Source organism: Oreochromis aureus, linkage group 10, assembly GCF_013358895.1.
Source record: "Oreochromis aureus strain Israel breed Guangdong linkage group 10, ZZ_aureus, whole genome shotgun sequence".
Taxonomy (NCBI): Eukaryota; Metazoa; Chordata; class Actinopteri; order Cichliformes; family Cichlidae; genus Oreochromis; species Oreochromis aureus.
The window spans coordinates 3,851,834-3,870,721 of record NC_052951.1 but is presented as its reverse complement, the minus strand read 5'-3'; the positions used below and the strand labels follow the sequence as shown (position 1 = coordinate 3,870,721).

At 44.8% G+C, this 18,888-nt stretch overlaps 1 long non-coding RNA gene across 1 annotated transcript in view; it reads right to left on the bottom strand.

Annotated features, from left to right (window-relative positions):
• Nucleotides 1–435: 435 nt before the first annotated feature.
• The window catches only part of LOC116330513, a 43,428-nt gene continuing 24,975 nt past the window's right edge, over nt 436–18,888 (bottom strand). Inside the window, exons 2-3 of the long non-coding RNA XR_005614523.1 lie at nt 14,251–14,323; nt 436–1,542 (exon numbers count right to left, since the gene is read on the bottom strand). This is a non-coding gene — a long non-coding RNA (uncharacterized LOC116330513). The remainder of the gene's footprint in view (nt 1,543–14,250; nt 14,324–18,888) is intronic.

The window sequence follows — 18,888 nt, the reverse complement described above, 5'->3', positions numbered from 1 at the left end:
CAAACACACACACACACACACACGCACTCTCTTATTCTCATATTGTTGGCTTCTCTGACACACACACGTACAGTTTGTCTCTGCTTCACACACACACAAAAATATTGTTGGCTTCTCTGACACACACGCACACACTTCACACACACACCTACACACACACACACACACACACACACACACACACACACACACACTCTTATTCTCATATTGTTGGCTTCTCTGACACACACACGTACAGAGTGCGAGTGTTTGTGTAGTACGCCCCTCTATTTGCTGCCTTTGGCAACAAAACCAATATCCTACATATCACGGGGAATCAAAGTCGCACAAGTGAAAACAATGAGACTGTTTTGAGGGGAAACTGCAGGATTCCTCCGCTGTTTGCTTACATGAAGTAAAAATATTATATTTCGAAATAACCAAACACACACAGCATAATCAACAGAGGTGTTTATTAAAATCAGCAGAAGAGCAGACGCTCCAGCATCTACATTTAATGCTCATGAATTCATGAATTGTTCAAACTGTGTACAGAGAAGTGCGGGATATTTCATTAACGAGTAAAACTGCGTGGATGTGCTTTACAAACGATGACTTAACTTGCACGGCTCAGCTCACAGCGGTAGACGCTTTAATTAAAGAAGCTGGATTTGGATTACAACAGTGTATACAAGTCCATGTCCCCATCCCACCACCTTCTTCTTCTCCTTTCCTCCCCGCCGTTCCGTTCTCATTGTCCTTACCTGCTATCCCACTCTCCACCGTGCCGCTCATGTTCCTGCAGTTGGGATGGAATCCAGTGGCCATGTCACCTGAGTGACAGCCGGTGCATACTAATGAGGAGCCGAGGGGGTGCGGGGCTCGAGTCTGCTCTTCTCAAACTGGCAGGATTAAAAAAAAAATAGACAGGGGAAAAAAAAGCCTCCTTCACCACTTCACTTTAAATCCCCCCTCTTCCCCTTTTTCTCCACACCTTTCTTCCTCCTCTTCCCTCTCATCACTTTGGAAGAACAGAGAGAATGGGAGCTGTAAGAGGCAGACGAGGGTAGAAAAACAAGGAGAAGAGAAGGGACAAACAAGGTGCTGCAAGCAGAGGACAGAGTGAGGGAAATGGTGACATGGGAGAGGGACGGGTGAAGAGGAAAGGAGAATGAGAGCCAGTAGGGAGCAGGGAGTAAAGGGAAACATCCATCACTGTTTTAAGTGACTGCAGTGGGACGGAGCTGAGTAAAAGGTCGTCTGGTCTCTTTCTGAGCGGAGTGGGCACCTGGGCAGAGCTGAGCGCCTTCCAAATGACTCCGGGCTAATTATCTCGCGCAGGCCGTCTGTTACGGCGGTCTGACACTTTTACTGACTCACTCGTCTACTGCAAGCAAAACAAGGCAGTCACACAACTAAACTCTCATCTGCTGCTGTCTGCTGGCATAATGGATCAGACTGAATAAGACTAGAAAAGTAAGGATTTTGTTGATTGTGTTGCAGATGCAAGTGGTATCTGTCTTACCTTAAAGCACGGAGAATGGCAGACAATTGCCGGGGCTCCTAGACGAGGAGAGATAATGATAGCAATTTAGCATAAATGTAGGAACACAGAAACTCCACCAACCTTCTTTTACACAAGAGAATCTGTGAAACGTCAAGCCTTTTGTAGTGAAAGATACAAATCCATCCATGCAAACTCTGAAGAAACACAGTTTTATTATCTAAGTATCCACCTGCTCAGGGGATCAGTGGATACACTTGAGGACACATGAGGAATTCCGAGTCATGGCCTGTTTCAGCATGAACACAAAGCAGCCTGAACAATTGTCTGCTGGAGTTACAGGTTTAACTGAATCTTTAGCTACAAAGGCAACGATGTGGCTACAAAAGCAGGAGTCCCAGTAAGTGTAAACTCAAACTGGACATCAGTGCCAAAGTTACCACAGCCCAAATGTCCGGCAGCCAAGGGGTTAAAAGCATTTAGCCTGCGGTGGCAATGCCGGGCTAGCTATAGGTCACATTCAAGTCCCAGCCACTGGACAGCCAGCCGGCAAGACAGAGCGTAATTATCCCAGCCAGTTACAGTTCAATAACTCCATCAAACTGCTAGCCAGATACCAGGTTTCCCTGGCAACGCCTCCGAAGTGAATCGCAGATCGGAGAGAATGGCGAGAAAACACAGGACCCGAGCGGGGAGCAGGGCCAGGAGACACCCTCGAATACTGTGGACCTGCGCACAGCACAAACACACGCAACAAACCAGGTCTGCGAGCATTCCAGTTGGCTAAGCCGAGACCTCTGCTCTGCCAGGCCGTCAGTCTGCTCCCTCGGAGCTTTGTTGTTTGCTTTTTAATCATCGGCCCCACTTTTCCACAATCCTGCTCCGTGCCCACAGGCCCGCCACGAAAATCCTCGAGTCTCAGCTCAGATCGCTGTCCTTTCAACAGACAGCCGCACCTCCCACAGCACTTAACTAATCTGTAATAGTTAATGGAGTTTATCTCCCATCCCGGTCGCCCTGAGAATAATAAAGAAACTTTTGTGCTTTCCATGCATGAGGATAATTGCATTACAAGTGGCACTATGATTTATACCCCTTGATTGAATTAAAGACAAAATGGAATAGGCTGTGTACAAAAATGTGTGTATTTCTGCAGGTTTGTGCGTGTCACTTTGTCGCTAACGTAATTCTACGTGTGTGCGTTTAGGTGACTGTCTGGCCTCCTGCCGCAGTGTCTGGAAACTCAGACGCCCCCCCACCATTCTGTACTGCCCCACTATCAGGCATACCTGATACCCCCCACCCCCAAACACACACACCGACCACCACCACCACCTCCGCGTCCTCCCCCACCCTGCTGCGATAAGAGATCCTCCAACAGGAAAGCCTGACAATCGAAAACAAACAAAACAACCAAAAATAAAAAACAAGCCATCTAATTCACAAAATCCACCTGATTTCCATGTCGGCTCCAGCCCAAATCCTAACGTGCCGGATAAATGTTAATCTGGCCTTATTGCTTTTATAGCTGAGCGACGCGGTGGCGGAGTGTGTTACATGACCACCTCTGAACAATGGAGCGTAATCTCTCACACACACTCGGGCCATCAGCTGGAGTCTTTAGTTTATCTCTACCTATTCAAGGTCTGGATCAATGTTTCCTGCAGGACCTTGAAGACTTGCCGAGAACAGAAACCTCATACCGACAGCTGTTTGTTTAACACGAGTGCAGACAAAAGCGCATCGCAACATATTAATATACGAGATCTGCTGATCCGTGCAGCAATTTCAATTATTTCGCTTTAATCAGTCCAAGCATAATATTTAACATCCCGTGTATAAACCGGCACCAGGAAGTCTTTTGATTGGCTCGGCTTAAACACGCTGCATAAATGTTTTTATTTTAAAAAACCAAAACAGAAAAAGGTGTTAGATAGTGCAACCTTGACAGACACTTTCAGATCTACTATAACTGCACCCTAATTAAGAGTTCATTAAAAAAAATAAATAGTTTTAACAATTTGAATCAGGATAAATTGTGAGCACGGCTCTCATTTTAAATTAACCCATTTTTTTTTAAAGTCACATTTTATACACTTCAATAATAAGTAATAACAAAACTGACACTGACAAAATAAAAGACCTTTCCAAGTCTGCTTTCCTGCTAAATCGATCGTTATTAATGACGAACATATTAATCCTAAAGTGTCAAAGTTTTCCCTCAGCACTCTGCTTAAAATGCCTACAGGCTTGGATCTGTTCACTTTCCATAAAATCACGACTTTTACAGCATTAAAGCTTTAACGCCATTCTCCTGAACGACACTTCCTGTCTTCGCTGCTACGTCCGATGCAGTGCGTGTCACTCGGATGGCAGGATCGAGATCAATTTAGCGGTAGCTCATTGAGAACTAGTTTGACTTTGAACAAAGTTTGTATTCCCCATTGAGCACAGTTACAAACCAGCTGGGAGCTGATTTTTACGGGGTGATATTTATTGGATCCTTGGCGGATTGCTCTGAGCGTGCTGCTTTGTTACTGTTGGGGGGGGGCGGGGGGGTTGTTTCATCAGTGGGCTCGGGTGCTGCCAGACTTTGCTGCGTGTCAGACAGACCCTAATAAAACTGTCTGGCTGTTTTGTGGGCACCAGCTCTGCTCTGCCTGTGCTGCGTCTGACTGCTCAGCACTTGTCGCACTGTGCCTGGCTGTTTGGTATTCATGGGGCATGGCGCTCCTTCAGCTGTTGCTGGGGGCTCTGTGGCATAGGCACAGACTATTAGTTGGCATCGGCATTGTTCGCTATGAAACCAAATGGGGAGACGAGAAAAAAAAACATAATTAGAGAGAGAGAAAGACTGGAGACTGGGAGAGAGATGGAGAGGAGGGCATTAGAGAGAAAATCAATTGTTTTGAACTGTATTCCTAATATGAGTAATTTAGCAGAAATTAGGTTTTCAGAAAAGCATGCCGTCTTGGGAAAAACTGAAAGTTTAAAAACCAGGTCAAGCTGTAATTGTAAATGAATTCACACCTTTCTCTGGCACAAAAGAAAAAGAACAGATTTTTTTTTATTTATTTTTTTACGCAGACCTAATTTATTGTAATTGCACTTCTATAGTCATGTTTATAAGAGACGGGTCCAGTGTTTTCATTTTCTATTCAGCGTTCAATCTTGTCCTTTTCTCTTTAAGAGCCTGTCTTAATGAATTACGATGTCTGTCTGCGCTGAGCTACGCCTCCCGTTTAAATATTGATTGAGATCATTAACCAATTTGGTTGTTACATCTCACCACAATCGCAGATTTCAACAGAAATCTTCAGATGAAGAGAGCAACTCGATTTCTGTTGACCCGATTCCACATTTTAAAAGCGTGGCCATCGGTTTTTATTTCACATACTGCATGATACCTTTCTTTATTTCCCTTGATTTGAACAATCGGGAGCTTTCAAAATCAGTTAAATTTATTAGTGTTTTTTGTTTATGTATCTGGCTTATGTGCATACTTCTAACTTTAAAAATAAAAAAAAAAGTTAGAAGTGAATTATAATTAGAAGACTTATTTTGAGGCTAATGTAGAAAATTTATATTCTAACCATAAAATATTTGAACACTTTCTGACAGTTGGCTGAGAAATGTATCAATTTATGAAGCAGATAAGTGAAATTATCAACTATGAAAAATGTTAAGAAAAAAATGTTTTTGAACTTGTGTGTTTTAGCTCTCCAATGCTCCAAACAGCAGCAGCAGATGTGGCATTAGTCTCAGCGTGCTCCTATAGCGTCTAGACTTATCAATTTCAGAGTGACTGCTCTGGTAATGGAGGATCAGATATATTGGCTGTGTGGAGGTGGTGACAGGGGTTAATCAACATGAGCCTGGGGTGTGGTGGTTTGGACTGGTTGGTGTCCTGTCATTTCTAATCAGATCATGTGTTACTAGAATTGTATTCAAACACAGATGTTGACACAAAGAGAGATTACGGTGCCGGTTGACAGCGCAGTGCAGAATCAATGAGTATTTTTCGCTTTTATGGCGGCGGCACTGGCGCCATTACGAAAGGCGTCCTTCGTGATTTTTGGGGAAAAAACCAACAAAAAAATTTCAAACAAGCGCAGCCCTGCAGATGCAGTCGCATCAGTGCTGCAGTTTTGCTTAATGCGTTCCTACATGATGTCACGGAGGAGCCAACAGAACACAAACCCTACACATATGTGCTTTTTTTACTGCGCTCAGCTATTTCCTTTCTGTGTGTCAGCCATTCTCTACACCGTCCCATCCATACATGCATTTTTAAAAGAAAATCAGCCGCTGATTCTTTCCGATTCCACCTGGAACATTCGGCAGAAAGTCGATTGTGCCGTCCGCCCGCGTCCCAAGAGCCTAACCCGTGATTTTTCATCAAGAGAGCTCACAAGTTAGGGTCTCAGGGAGCAGGTGAAGTACGACAGAGTCTACTGAGGAGCCGCAGTCAGCTGCAGGGCACTGAGTGGCACTGACACCTTTCTTTCTCTCTTACTCACTCACACACAAACACACACCACTCACACACACACACTGTCTCTTCGTCAACCAGTGCCACTTAAACGTACCAAATTTCTACCAAAAGGCACCGAAAGCTACAAAGTATCTATAGTTTAAATATCGTTTTAACTATAGGCACGGGCTGCAATTAAAAAACAGTAATTAAATTAAATTAAAAAGTAGCTCTGCACAGATATATGCTCCAGCGTTCCTCCTTTCTTCCACTGCGGACAACTTTTTTTTTTTTCTCGACGGCTTGGTTTGATTCCTGTGCACACAAAGACCTGCAAAGGTAGACAGATTTTCAGGCATATGTTTAAATACACTAAAAAACAACAAAGCACCAGACAGCAGCAGTAGGCAGCAGTAGGCAGCAGAGATGACAAAGAAAGACAAAGCAGGGATTTCGCCGGAGACGGCCAGACCTAAATGATCTTCGTGGCAGTGCCCAGACAGAAGCAGAAGCAGAGGCTCAGACAAACAGACAAGCCTGCACTGCCTGCTCTGTGCTAACTAGCCTTTGTGCTGAGGAAGGAAAAGCCCCCTAGCCAAGCAGCTGGGCTCGCCTTTGTCCTAAAGAGCATCAGCTGATCATCAGTCTAAATTTCTTGCTTCCAGGGTGGCGGGACCAGGACCTGGCTGGCAGACTCCCTGCTTGACTGATGGATGCAGAGAGCCACCAGCAGCAGCCTCACCCTCTGGCTTTCCATCACAGCAGCCACTACGGATAGGTACGGTTAGACACTGAATCCAAAAAAATAAAAAACGCACGGCACTTTGAGCTGCTCAGCATTACACAGAATGCAGGTAAATTTCCAGAAAAAACAAATCTTTTCACAAAAGCAGTACGAACGAGAGAAGGGCGGTCTCGTCTTCAGCACAGGTACCAAACTTGCCTCCCTTCCCATATATCACTTTCCACTGCTGACTGCAATACCCTCGACACCAGACTCTACCACCTACCAGCCCAACTCTGCCGCCACGGCAGCAAGCTTGGCGATAAGTTATCAGTGTCAAAAGGCACGGCGCTTCAGCGAGACAATTAACTGGAAAGCAGCTCCAGCCCGGCCGGAGCCAAACAGTCACAATCCAGACTTAGCTGCACTTAAAAATGCCAAACTGCAGTAAATGCTAAAGCAATACTGAAAACATTCCCATGTCGTTTTCACCGGTCGTGTACCCAAACACACCAGTGAATGCCCCTCCACTCCCCACCCCCCTTTCCCCCTCCTCCCAATCATCCCACAACTCCTCCTCCTCAGACCAGGAGAAGAAAAAAAAAAAGCAGCCGGATAGATGTCTCTGACTGTCTCCTTCTCTCTGGGGAACGCCAGGCAAAGTGGAGGCTTCCGGAAATGAATGCGCCACGCCACCCGACGCGTTGCCTCGCATGCTCACTCTTCTGTCTGCCACCGACTACGCCTTTTGTTATCCGCCTCTGAGCTGAGGATGATGAAGAACAGAAAGAGGGGGAAAAAAAAGGGCAGTGGCAGAAGAAGGGGGTGGTGGTGGGGGGCGGCATGGGGTGCCGGTAAAGGCTGAGGTGTCCGCGGGAAGCTGCAGCCAGACGCAGGTCAGTGAGGTGGGACGTCTCCGCCACCCCACCCCCTCACCCTCACCCCCACCCACTACTCCCCAGCACAGAGCATCACTCCTTTCCAATTGCATTGTCAGCTCCATCTCAGCATCTCAACCCCCACCCCTCCACAGCACCACCACCACCACCAGAACTACTCATTCTCCTCCTACCTGCTCATGACGATGGGACATCAGCCATGTCGTGACACTGTTATCTACACCCTCTACTTTTATTTTTCTTTCCTCTCTTCTTCTCTCTCGTACCCATCGCAGGTCCGACGCGACACGCTGCCGTCGCCAAACAAACAACGGGATATAAAAAAATAAAAACGAGAAGCCCCAAAACATTTGCTCCCTCTAGCTGCCGCTGCCGCCGGAACCCGCTACTTTGCTTTCACTCATCCCCCTCCCCCATCTGACCCTTGCACCCCAAGCCCTACCTTCTATTACTATCTCCACCCCACCCCCTCCCACCACCCATCCCCTCCCATCACTCCAGGTCTCTACCTGTCTGCTTGTCTCGCTTGTCTGTTTCTCCCTGTCTGCAGCTGCTTGCCCAAAGTGAGATACTGCAGCAGGAGTCTGCAGCGACAGCCCTCGCTCTTTCTCTCCCTCTCCCTCTCTCTCCCCCCTCTCTCTCTCTCTCTCACACACCCTCCATCCAGCCTTTGCTGGTGAACACGTTCCTCCCTGTGCTGATCAATTTCTTCTCTTTTTCAGCAGCACACACACACGCGCACACACACTGCAGTGGACTGGTTGGCCGTGGTGGAGGATGCACTGTAGCTATCCCACTGTCTTGTAGCATCGGTGCAGCTGGTACAGTCACATCCAAACACATGCACAATAGAGGTAGCCACTGACACAAAATTACCATCTCAGACAGAGAGCACACAAATGGCATTGCACACAGATAAACACACACACAGCATAGGCAGCAACAAACTAACAAGACCCCCACACCCCAAAAACCAGACAGAGAACAGTGAGACAGAGTGACACTCCAGCTGCGTTGCTTAGCTCTCTCTCTAACACACACACACACACACACACACAGCAATGTGGTCAGCACAAGCACGAACACAAACTGTCACTGTCACAATATTGTGACCGAGGCTTGACAGCAGCGAGCAACAGCATAAGGCACACGGCTGTTTGAGTCAGACACAAAAGCAAATATCTGGTCCAAGAATTTCCTCATCAATCTTGTCAAGCGTTACATTTTCAGATCATGTTTTTTGGATCCTGCACGATCACACGCAAAATACAGAAACGTGTCACTGTGCCGCCCGACTACTACATTTATGTCTATGTGGAAATATACATAATGGAGCTCAGCAAGCATAATTTCGAGTCAAACTGATTAACTCAAAGGGTCACAAAAAATCAAACCTACTTTTACCCTTTGCCAGAATTCTTCACTGTTCCTAGCCAAAGCATCATTTGGTCATTTTAATGTTTAAAAACCTCAACAATAGAAAGAAATGTGCCATATATTTGTCTTTATGTAATTAAGATATTTTGTTAGAGATACCGAGGGACAAACCTGTAGAGAGTACATTTCAAAAATATGACATTTTACTCATTCTCATTCAGCCCGAACCAGATCTGCCCTTGACAGCTTGCTCTAATCTCGAACCTTAATCACCTTCAACACCGTGGATAGATTAGGGTTACGACCCTGTGTCACAAAGAGGGGCCAGAGAAAGAGAGAGAGAGGTCTGCAAATGTTATCATTGATTGATTATGCCCTTTAATTCAAATGGAAAGCATCAGCTTCCCAACTCTGCTGCAGTGCAGGAAAAAGGCTCTCGCAGCAAATGTCACTTCATCAAAGATGTCAAATTCGTCTGTACCTTTCCGTCCTGCGGAAACACACAGAAACATGGCGAGCTAAGTGACGAAAAGTTGCACAAGTAAATCCTGCTGCCAATGTCAAAATCGTGGCCAGGATGAAGTCTATGGGGGATGGTTGGTCCTTGCAGATCGGCTCGGCGATGGTGGCGGTGACGCAGAGACGGGGGGGTTGGGATTTTGTTGTATGCTATAGCCAGTGGGGCCGGCAGGCGGCCGTATAGGTGATCAATCAGCTCCATTACAGCTGTGCCACTGCCGAGTCTGGAGTTATCCTGCCCATCACCCCTCCACAATACACGCAAACATCGCCTGCCTTGTTTCTAGTCTAGACTGGAAAATAGAATCCCGCAGCGTGATGAAACTGGTCCATGAGAGTAAACACAGTGAAAAAAGAGATGCGTTTGAGTTTCTGTTGTGTATCAGTTACATATTCTCAGATTCAGAATCAGGGCATGCATGTATAATATTAGGGTGGGATTCACCTCCAATCAGAGGATGCATAAAGTTGTTTTGACAGAGATGAAGCAGATTCTGATACACTTGCTTTGAATTGCATCAAGACACAGCTTTTCAAAGCAGCCAAAAATAGGATCGGCTCCATTGTGATTGGTAAGTAGCTCGCACAATGAGCCCAAAGACATTATGCAGCAGACACTCGCAATGACACTGTTCGTGTTTCTACACTCAGCTCAGAATATCTCCATGCAGCCTGGAGATGCATATCTGTGCTGGCAGATGCCAGGCGAGCATTAGACAGGTATCCCACTGATGGAGTTATCTCAGTCAGCTGAAGGAGCACAGACTGGGAACATGGAGCAGCACAAGTAGGAGGAGGGAAAGAGAAGAGTGGAGGAGAAAGATGGAGGCTGGAAGGGGAGGAGAGTGGGTGGCGGGGAACATGTGATGCACAGCACCTCGCCAGCCAGCCAGCCAGCCAGCCAGCCAGCCAGCGGGACATTAATGACGATCATGTCTTGTCACACTAGCTGTCGGCCAGTCAGCAGATCTTGCCCTTGTCCCTGCCCTTCTCCAATCAATTGCATCGATCTGTCCCAGGGGTCAAGGGGCAAGAGCGTATCAATAGGGGGAGAGTGGCTGATGCAGCAGGCAGAGAGGGGCGCACTCCAGACAGATCGATGACACCCCACCCCCATGTGTCTGTGTGTGTGTCTGTGTGTGTTTGGGGGGCGGGTGAAAGTAGTTATGATTATTCATTTGCCATTAACCCGAATGCATTAAGGGAATATGTTTCCTTGGGAAGAAATGGTGCTCGAGGCTGCTCATTTTTATAGGGAAGTGAGATTTTATGAGTTGGGGAGCTAGAGTAGCATTCTGGCCAGAACCGACAGCGTTCTGGTCTCAGACGATTTGTTACCAAGGTTTCCACCCATTGGTGACGTCAAAAGCAAGAAGCCAATCTCTGCTCTCACAGAGATTACAGATGTAAGCAGCAGTTGGCTGATTTTCCAGTGTTTTGTGGCCGAGTGTCACTGTCTGCGATACAACTAAACGGCTCACAGAACTTTGAGGAGAAGTATCACAAAGTGTATTAGCCTTGTGCGCTGGGTCAATTGCTTCGAATATACAGTTTCTCTGACATCGAAACAAAAATGCAGGATAATCTGCAATGTGATCACAATGTAAACACTGCATCCACTCCACAGGCGGTAACATAAATTCACTTTAGGGACTGTTTATTTTTGTTTTGAGCTCAGTGAGATTTATCTTCATATGGAGCTTTAAAGAGCAGCAGCATTTGCTATAGTTTAGCTGAACACATGCCACAGGAAGCAACTATAAATTGGCCAAATAAGAAGAAAAATCTTCCAAAATGAATTATTATTCTGGGTTTCAGCAACTTTCCTTATTGCTGGTCTAATACACGCACTCTTTAGGTTTCTGGCTGCCTTCACTGATGAAATGTAGAGCAAATGTGATGCTCCATGATTGGCTGTCTGTGCAGTGCTGCCAGCTCTTCCTGCTGTACATCATTTGGACTGCAGCACACCAAATTCAATCAAGGCAATCTTTATTTTATTAATTCTTAAAGTCATCTGAAGAACCTTGAAGTTCCTTGCCAGCGTACTTCTCAAAGGGGCTGTTATAGCAGTGGGGACAGAAAAAAATAAATAAATCAGTGACCTAAACCGGCCCTATCTAATCCCATAATTTATTTGTTTAACCATCCCATAAATGAAGGCCCAGCTGGAACCAATGACTTTTAGCTGAGCAGCTGGGGCAGCTGGACAGAAGAGTGCTGAGGCAGCATGATTCTCAGCAGCAACGCTTTCCTCGACACATCTGGAGGAACGACTGAGGTTCAGAGGTGAGGAAAGATGAGAAAATCGCAGCTCTTGAAATAAACACTAGCGAGGCACATCTTGATTCTCCACACTCTGTTAAATTTGTAAGAGTTAAAGGCGAAGGAAACAAAGTTTGCATTTGTGATTAAATAAAGAAGCTACATTTGGTGCTGCCTGAACTAACTCTTCATTTCAAGCTGACTGGCACGAGATCCCCTCTGCGTTCCTCAGCACACTGTCCACTTTTCAACACTTTTTCTGACTCTTCTTCCTGTGAGTGGGTCAGAACAGCAGCAGCAGCAGCAGCAATGTGAAACCCGGTGGTGTGTAGCTGAATAAGGAGGCGTGATCTTCCTGACAGTGGGATTACAAAATGGAAGATAAAAGGCCTTCTTTGGTTTCCAGGGATTTACCAGGATCATATTCCCACACAGAAACCTGTTTGATGACAGTGACTCTACCGGCCATACGATGCTGACAAGGATCACTGGATTTCAACGGAGGTGTTAGTTTCACTCCAGATTTAATTACCGATGATCTAAAAATAGCCAATTAATTCCATTCAATAGCTGCACTGATAGGAAACAAGTAAGGGGTTTTCCACGATTGTTCACACACTGGAAAAGCAGGCGAATTTTGCAGACAAAGACATTCTTCAACATCTTAACATCAAATATTTCAGAGTGGAACAGCGTATCTGGCTAAGCATGAACGCAATTCAATGGAAACTCTGAGCATCAAACAATGAAAAAGATGCAAGCTCGTTGGATAAATGACAAAGGTTGCAGAAGGGTAGCCTGCTCAGCTTCAGCCCCAAACACTGTAAAAGGAGTGTCATCAATTAAAAAAACACTATCACAATGATGAAGAACTACAGCAGAATTTACAACAAAGCTGCATGCTCCAGCTTGAGCAGGCAGCTTGCTCACATCAAACCGTCCTGAAGAGTAACAATCTCAAGCTGATCTGCCAGGCCGTTTTTCTCTTGTGTGGTGCTTTGGAGTCATTTTACAAGCTGTGGCTGAATGCCAGACACAGATGAAGTCTGACGCAGTCAGTCAGTGGACAAGTCCACAGTAAACAGAGACTCTAGTGAGGCAAGCTTCAACCTGAAACTGGACCTCATATCACAAATGCACATAGTATGGAACTGTGGACAATGTATCACAAGACTTGGCAACAACCTATAAACATCCAACTGCAATAATAGAGTGGGGCCGCGTTGGGTAGACAGTTTTAGGAAGTGTTTGGTGTGTCAATTAGACCTAAATTCTCTGAAGAAGTACCTAACCTGAGTCAGCTGTGTAAAATATGTGTGCAAATGGCAATCACAGAGGATCTGCTAAATATAACAAGTCTGATTATTATATTTTATACTTTGTGTTTACAGCGAACCCTCTGTGTATCATAATATTTGGCACGCAGCACACATTCGAAAGACGCCACAGCCGTGTTGAATAAAAAGGCCGACTTGTAATACTAGGCCGCAAAGATGAAGCGGCGGTTTGAAACACGAGGCCATCACTGTGTGAAATAGGTTCCACCACACAATTACACCTCAGCGAGTAGAAAGCACTTCAAAATAAGACAATGTGGCAGAGCTGCAGATATTTTAGCACCCTGTTTAATTCGTACTGAATTTCACAACTGTTTATAACTCCAGCAACTCCTAACATCTTTTACCAGGATTGAATATGTTAGAACTTAAGAGGCAGATGAAGAAAAGCAGTAAGTCTAAGTACAATGTGTTCTAACTAGAACTCTAGCATGGCCATAGTGAGAACTAACTGCAGGTTTTGGGCCAAGATGGCAGGTCCACCATGAAACAAAAACCACATGTGAGCCAGAGTCACATTATTCTAAAGATCAGCATCACTTTAGAGGTGATGCATGTTCAGCAAACTGCAAACTGATGTCGTACGTGTACTCCAAGGAAAGCTAGAAGGTTGTACAGTTAACTCCCAGGGTGTAATTCTAAACCATACAACCTACTACCTCAACCCGGATGCACACATTTTCAACTAGGGTTCCTATCGTCTATGTACTGAATAAAGTCATCCTCAAGCCAAACTGTGTCTCATCACTATCACCACATTTCAGGTTTAAGCTTTGGAGATGTTGCAAAATTGGAGAAAGATTGAATATTACATATATGGAGCAGTTTAAAACCTAAATTATTAAAGAAAAAAAAGGTTCAAGGACGACGATCACACCACAATGACAAAGACCCACAGAGGCGAGCTTGTGCTGTCAGATTTGCCACAAGATCGGATCTACGGGTTTGTGCCAAATGGTTATGGCCAAAGTAGCAAAATAATTCAATAAAGGACTAATATTGTCTCGCAGCTATAGCAACACAGGTGTAAAAAAACAGGACGCGTGTGCTGAACACTGGCATTCATGCAGATCACAGCAGTGCCAGTGAATACACCGCAGCTAGCAGCAAGACATTCGCCCCACACTATCAAAGTTCATCAAACAGATGGTGACAGCATTGTGGTAACTTACCTATCGTGGCTGCATCTTGCTCTGCGGATGGGTCGCTGGGCCAGTGGGTTCGCTAGGGTGGCCATTTTATTTTCTAAAAACAGGAAAAGAGAATTGCTTTTAAATACCACACAATGCTATGCATCTGCCAGGACCTGTAGCTTAATGCTACGATTCACTTTTAACAATGACTGTTATCGTTGTGAGAAAAGAAAAAAAAAAGGTTCAGAGTTACATGTCAGTAACTGTTCAAACAACATCACATCCACATGGGAAAAAAGAAAAACACAAACACAAATGTGTGTATATCGGTAAGTTCCTGTGCCTCAGTTTGGGAGTGTCACATGTCTCTGCAGTTCCCAGCTACAAAATTAAATCCATAATAATAACAATCTGCTGTGGACTTGTATCCCAAACTAGCCCACAGAACTGCCAGAGCGGTCCTCCTCCTGGCCAACAGCAATGTGGCTGTGGTGAGAGCTTAGCTCAACTTAGTCAAGACTGCAGATAGCAGAGAGCAGAGCCTGAGAGGGATGCCAGTGTAATCAAGCATGCCACGGTCAGCTACCATTAACTGTGCCAGTGCCACAGAGCCACAAACACCAGAATATTCCTACGGCCGCAGTGCGACAAAGGAAAACCTGGAATAAGAAGAGAACAGAAAATGCCACTTACCTACGTCTCTACTATTCTCTCACACTTTATGTTTCTATCTTTCTGTATCCACACTTTCTACTTGGGTGTGAGCTATGCGCAGTGGGTGCTATGACCGTTGGTTTATTACTTTGCTAAACGGAGGAATGATGAAAAGACCGAGGGACACTTCTAAACTGAGCTCACTGACAACACGGCTTCAGTTCAGCGATGTGCTGTCCGCCATTTTCTCCGAAACAAAGTAGAAGAAAAAAAATTGTATAAAAATGATTTGCTGGCATCATTATTCAAAGTTTTCCCCTTTTCTCCCTCCGTGTGTGTGTCTCTCTCTCCCTCTGCCTCGCCTGGCACCATCACAAAACCTTGGCTGGAAAGATCACATGATTTCCTACCAGAAAGCCACAGCATTCCCAGTTAGTATTCTGCTGACACTGTAAAGACATCTTTTGTCTAAATCAAAGCGTGGCCTGCCCCCTCCCAAAATCTGGCACCTTCTGGGAGGGGGTGGGGGGGTTAGCCAGTGTAAAGGGCGGTGTTAGAAGCCATAGCAACCTCTACCTGGCAGGCTGCCCAACACACGAGAACTAGGGGCTAATATGGAGTGGAGCAGGAATGCTTATCGCCTTCCAAAGCCAACTCCATGGGCGTGCTGGTTGCTTAAGATTTCAGTGCCGATGCCAGATTTTTCTTTTTTCTTGACAAAGTAAATACAATCGTCTAGATACATGACAAACTGACGACACGCTCACACTGCACCTCCTGATCGAAATAAAGTTCACATGCTTCTGTTTTAAAACACTATTCATCAAAATCATGTGAGCTCTTTCAGTAAACACAAACACTGGATCAAACTCATCATACATCAAATAAAACACTTTATGTGGCTTTGCTGGAAAGTATTAAAAAAACGATAAAAAAGGACACTCGGTAGTATAAGGAATCTCATGGAATAATCCACTTGGCAACTTCAGCGATGTTTTTTTCAAGCAGACAAGACAAGCTGTGTCTTACACGCTGGGATATAGTGTATCAATCGCTCATGCATCATCAGCAGCGTGTTTTCCTGTGCCGCACACTTCTGCAGTTTAGCCACAAAAGTAGCCAAGCACAGTCAGGTGGTTTGTTACAGTAACACAAGCATATGTCATGGACCTGTGACTCACTAAAGAGAAAGGTATCCGCCAGAGACCACACTACAGTTCTGTGCTGAGAGCATCTCACATGCCGGCCTCCTCACTCAGTTTAACGGCAGACTGTTGAGCATCTGCCTTACTTTCTCAGCTCTGCTCATGACTTCAAGGAAACGATCAGTGTAGCAATGACTCCCGACCTCTGTATTTTCAATCACCTTGTTACTTTAATTTAACACAAAATGTGGAGAAATACTTCACATTTTGCACATAATCTAAAACCTTTGTTTCCACAGAGTAGCAGTCATTCAAAGAAAAGTTCACCGCTATGGATGAATAAGACAGTAAGATGCAGCGGCAACATATAAAATATTACTGTGTATATCTTAGCCTTTATATAAATTATATGATGCTAATTTTCATAGTGGATTAGGACATAGTTTGAAGTTATAACTGTAGACCTGCTCCAAGAAATGACAATTCTAAACTGGCATTAAAATAAAGAAGAAAAACAGAATCAAATTTAGAGAAGACAGTGTGATAAGAACACAGGTGGAGGAGAGATGCATGCAAATAAAAACACAAAACAAGAAATGATCTGTTTTTTAATGTTACCCATATCATATTCTTGTGACAAATAAGACCAAGTCAGAAACACACCACACTGACACGACGGTACAGAATAAACGTGAGCAAACACTTCGATCAGGCTCCAACCAATAGATCAACATCAAAGATGCCAGCGTAATGGGATTGTAATGCCAGTAAGCAGTCTGTTCTGAGCTGAAGATTAATGTGTGTTTCCCCCCATTATTTGTCATCAAGAGCAGCCTGTAGCAAACAACTCACCTTCACTTGATTAAATCCCTGGAAACAGAAAGAAGAAGGACAGCAGCGTGCTACATCTGTTGGGCTAACTTGTGCAACGCTATCATCAGAATCTAATGTGGTTACATTGATTAAATCGTGTGCAGTCAACACCTCGCTGGTGCAAAACAATCACACAAACGTCAACACTTCTCTGTCGACAATTCAGACTGTTCACTTAGAACTGACGGTGCTATTTACTGATAGGAAAAGGTGGCATCCTAATGTTCTTCTTGGAGAAACTGCGGTGTGCCGTTTTCATCTTTCTCCATAATTAGGTCATCTTTATTAACCACCACACAATGTCCATTTCAAAATGTCACAACTCTCTCACACATACTATGTTGTGGAAAGGGAAAAATAAGTGCAAATACATACTTTGCACTGGTCTGCATAGCTACGAGACAGCTAGCTCTGCCATGTAGAACAAAATGGCCATGCGGCCACCTGAGCGCCTCATCGGATACGTCAGCCACGCTCAGCCAAAACATTCCCCCGATGAGGGGGTCAGTTCATGTCCTGAAAGGCAGAAGGCCAGGGTCAAAGTTCAAATGAGAACCAGAGGGGTGGGGGTTTGAAGGACTTCCCTAGGGTATGGAACGTACCATTGTGAACCAGACAGGGGTGGAAAAAATCAACACTGTCATCCACAAAATGCAATAAAGTCAGTGGGGGAGGAAACAACATGATTTACATGTGCGAGGATATAAGAAAGGCTGAGAAAAGCTAGTGTTTGTTTTTATCAAATGTCCTGTTATACACTGATGGGAACCCTGTTATACTGCGAAGGCAACATACGTCTGTGTAGGTACACAAACACTATATCAGTGGACATGATCGCCAAGCCAGACTACATCTGAGACATCCTTTGTGAAAGGAAAAAATAAGCATTACATCTTTATAAGCTTGAAAATGTAAAAGCTGTGTTAAGCAGCTATTCATTTAGAAACCTGGCATTTTCAAAGTGTATAAAACTATAACTATAACTATACATTTTGTTATCTTTACCAAAACTTTGCATACTGGCAGCCAAAACTAAGCAGGAAGATAATTTGTGCTAGTTTATTCTGTGCAGGCACACCAGAGACAGGGGGTTATTTTTGGCTCAAAGCTCTTATCTCCATTAATTTAATGTTGCCTCAAGCCGTGACAGAAAAACAGTCAACAGGTTAATCCCGACAGAGTTTGTACAGTTCGCATTAATGAAACGTACCCATCCAGCCACTTCATTGTGTCTGAGTATGAGACTTGATCTTGCCAAGGACAAGAACACAATAAAAACCCCAAATATTGAAATCTAACATTGTGCATGGAATATTTTTGGATAACTCTGTTTGCTGAGTGTTTTAGTATACTGGGAAAAAACCCTGCACACTATTACTGGCAAAGAAAGCGAAGAGAGTTGAGGCAGTACACAAGATTTACTTTTTCTCTGTTTCCCCTGTAGAGAGGCCTCATCTTACTGTGCCCTGCTCTGGCGCCTCTTTCTCAGCGTTCAGCTACAAGGACTGACAAAGGAAAAAGATGACTTTAAAAAAGGATGATTAGCTGATATGAACAAGTGAATTAAACGTAACATGGTCAGGCGTGTGAAACCTGCTACTGAATCCTACGACACAGGAGGAGCAACAACAAATTCAGCTTAATTAGGCAGAAAAACAAAAAGAAAGAGTCGAGCACATGCTTCTGAGCATTGTGGCTTTACATAGCAGTTGCTCACAAACATGGGCTAACCTGTTCGGGATTACAGAAATACTGCTGTGTTACTATTAACTTAGGGTAATGTTGCTTTAAAAGCTAACGCAGCTTTTCTGTGCAGCCAGCCGCGGCAATGACTTTGCCCGACCCACCTGTCTGTTGATCCTACTGCCTAGCACCAGACTAAACACTGAGATTTTCAAAATGGCTTATTGGCTGCAACTGACTAACAGGCAGCCAATCAGTGCGCAAGGAGGCATGGATGGAGGACAAGAATCAGTCAGTGAGAGCAGAGGAGAGAGGAAGAGGC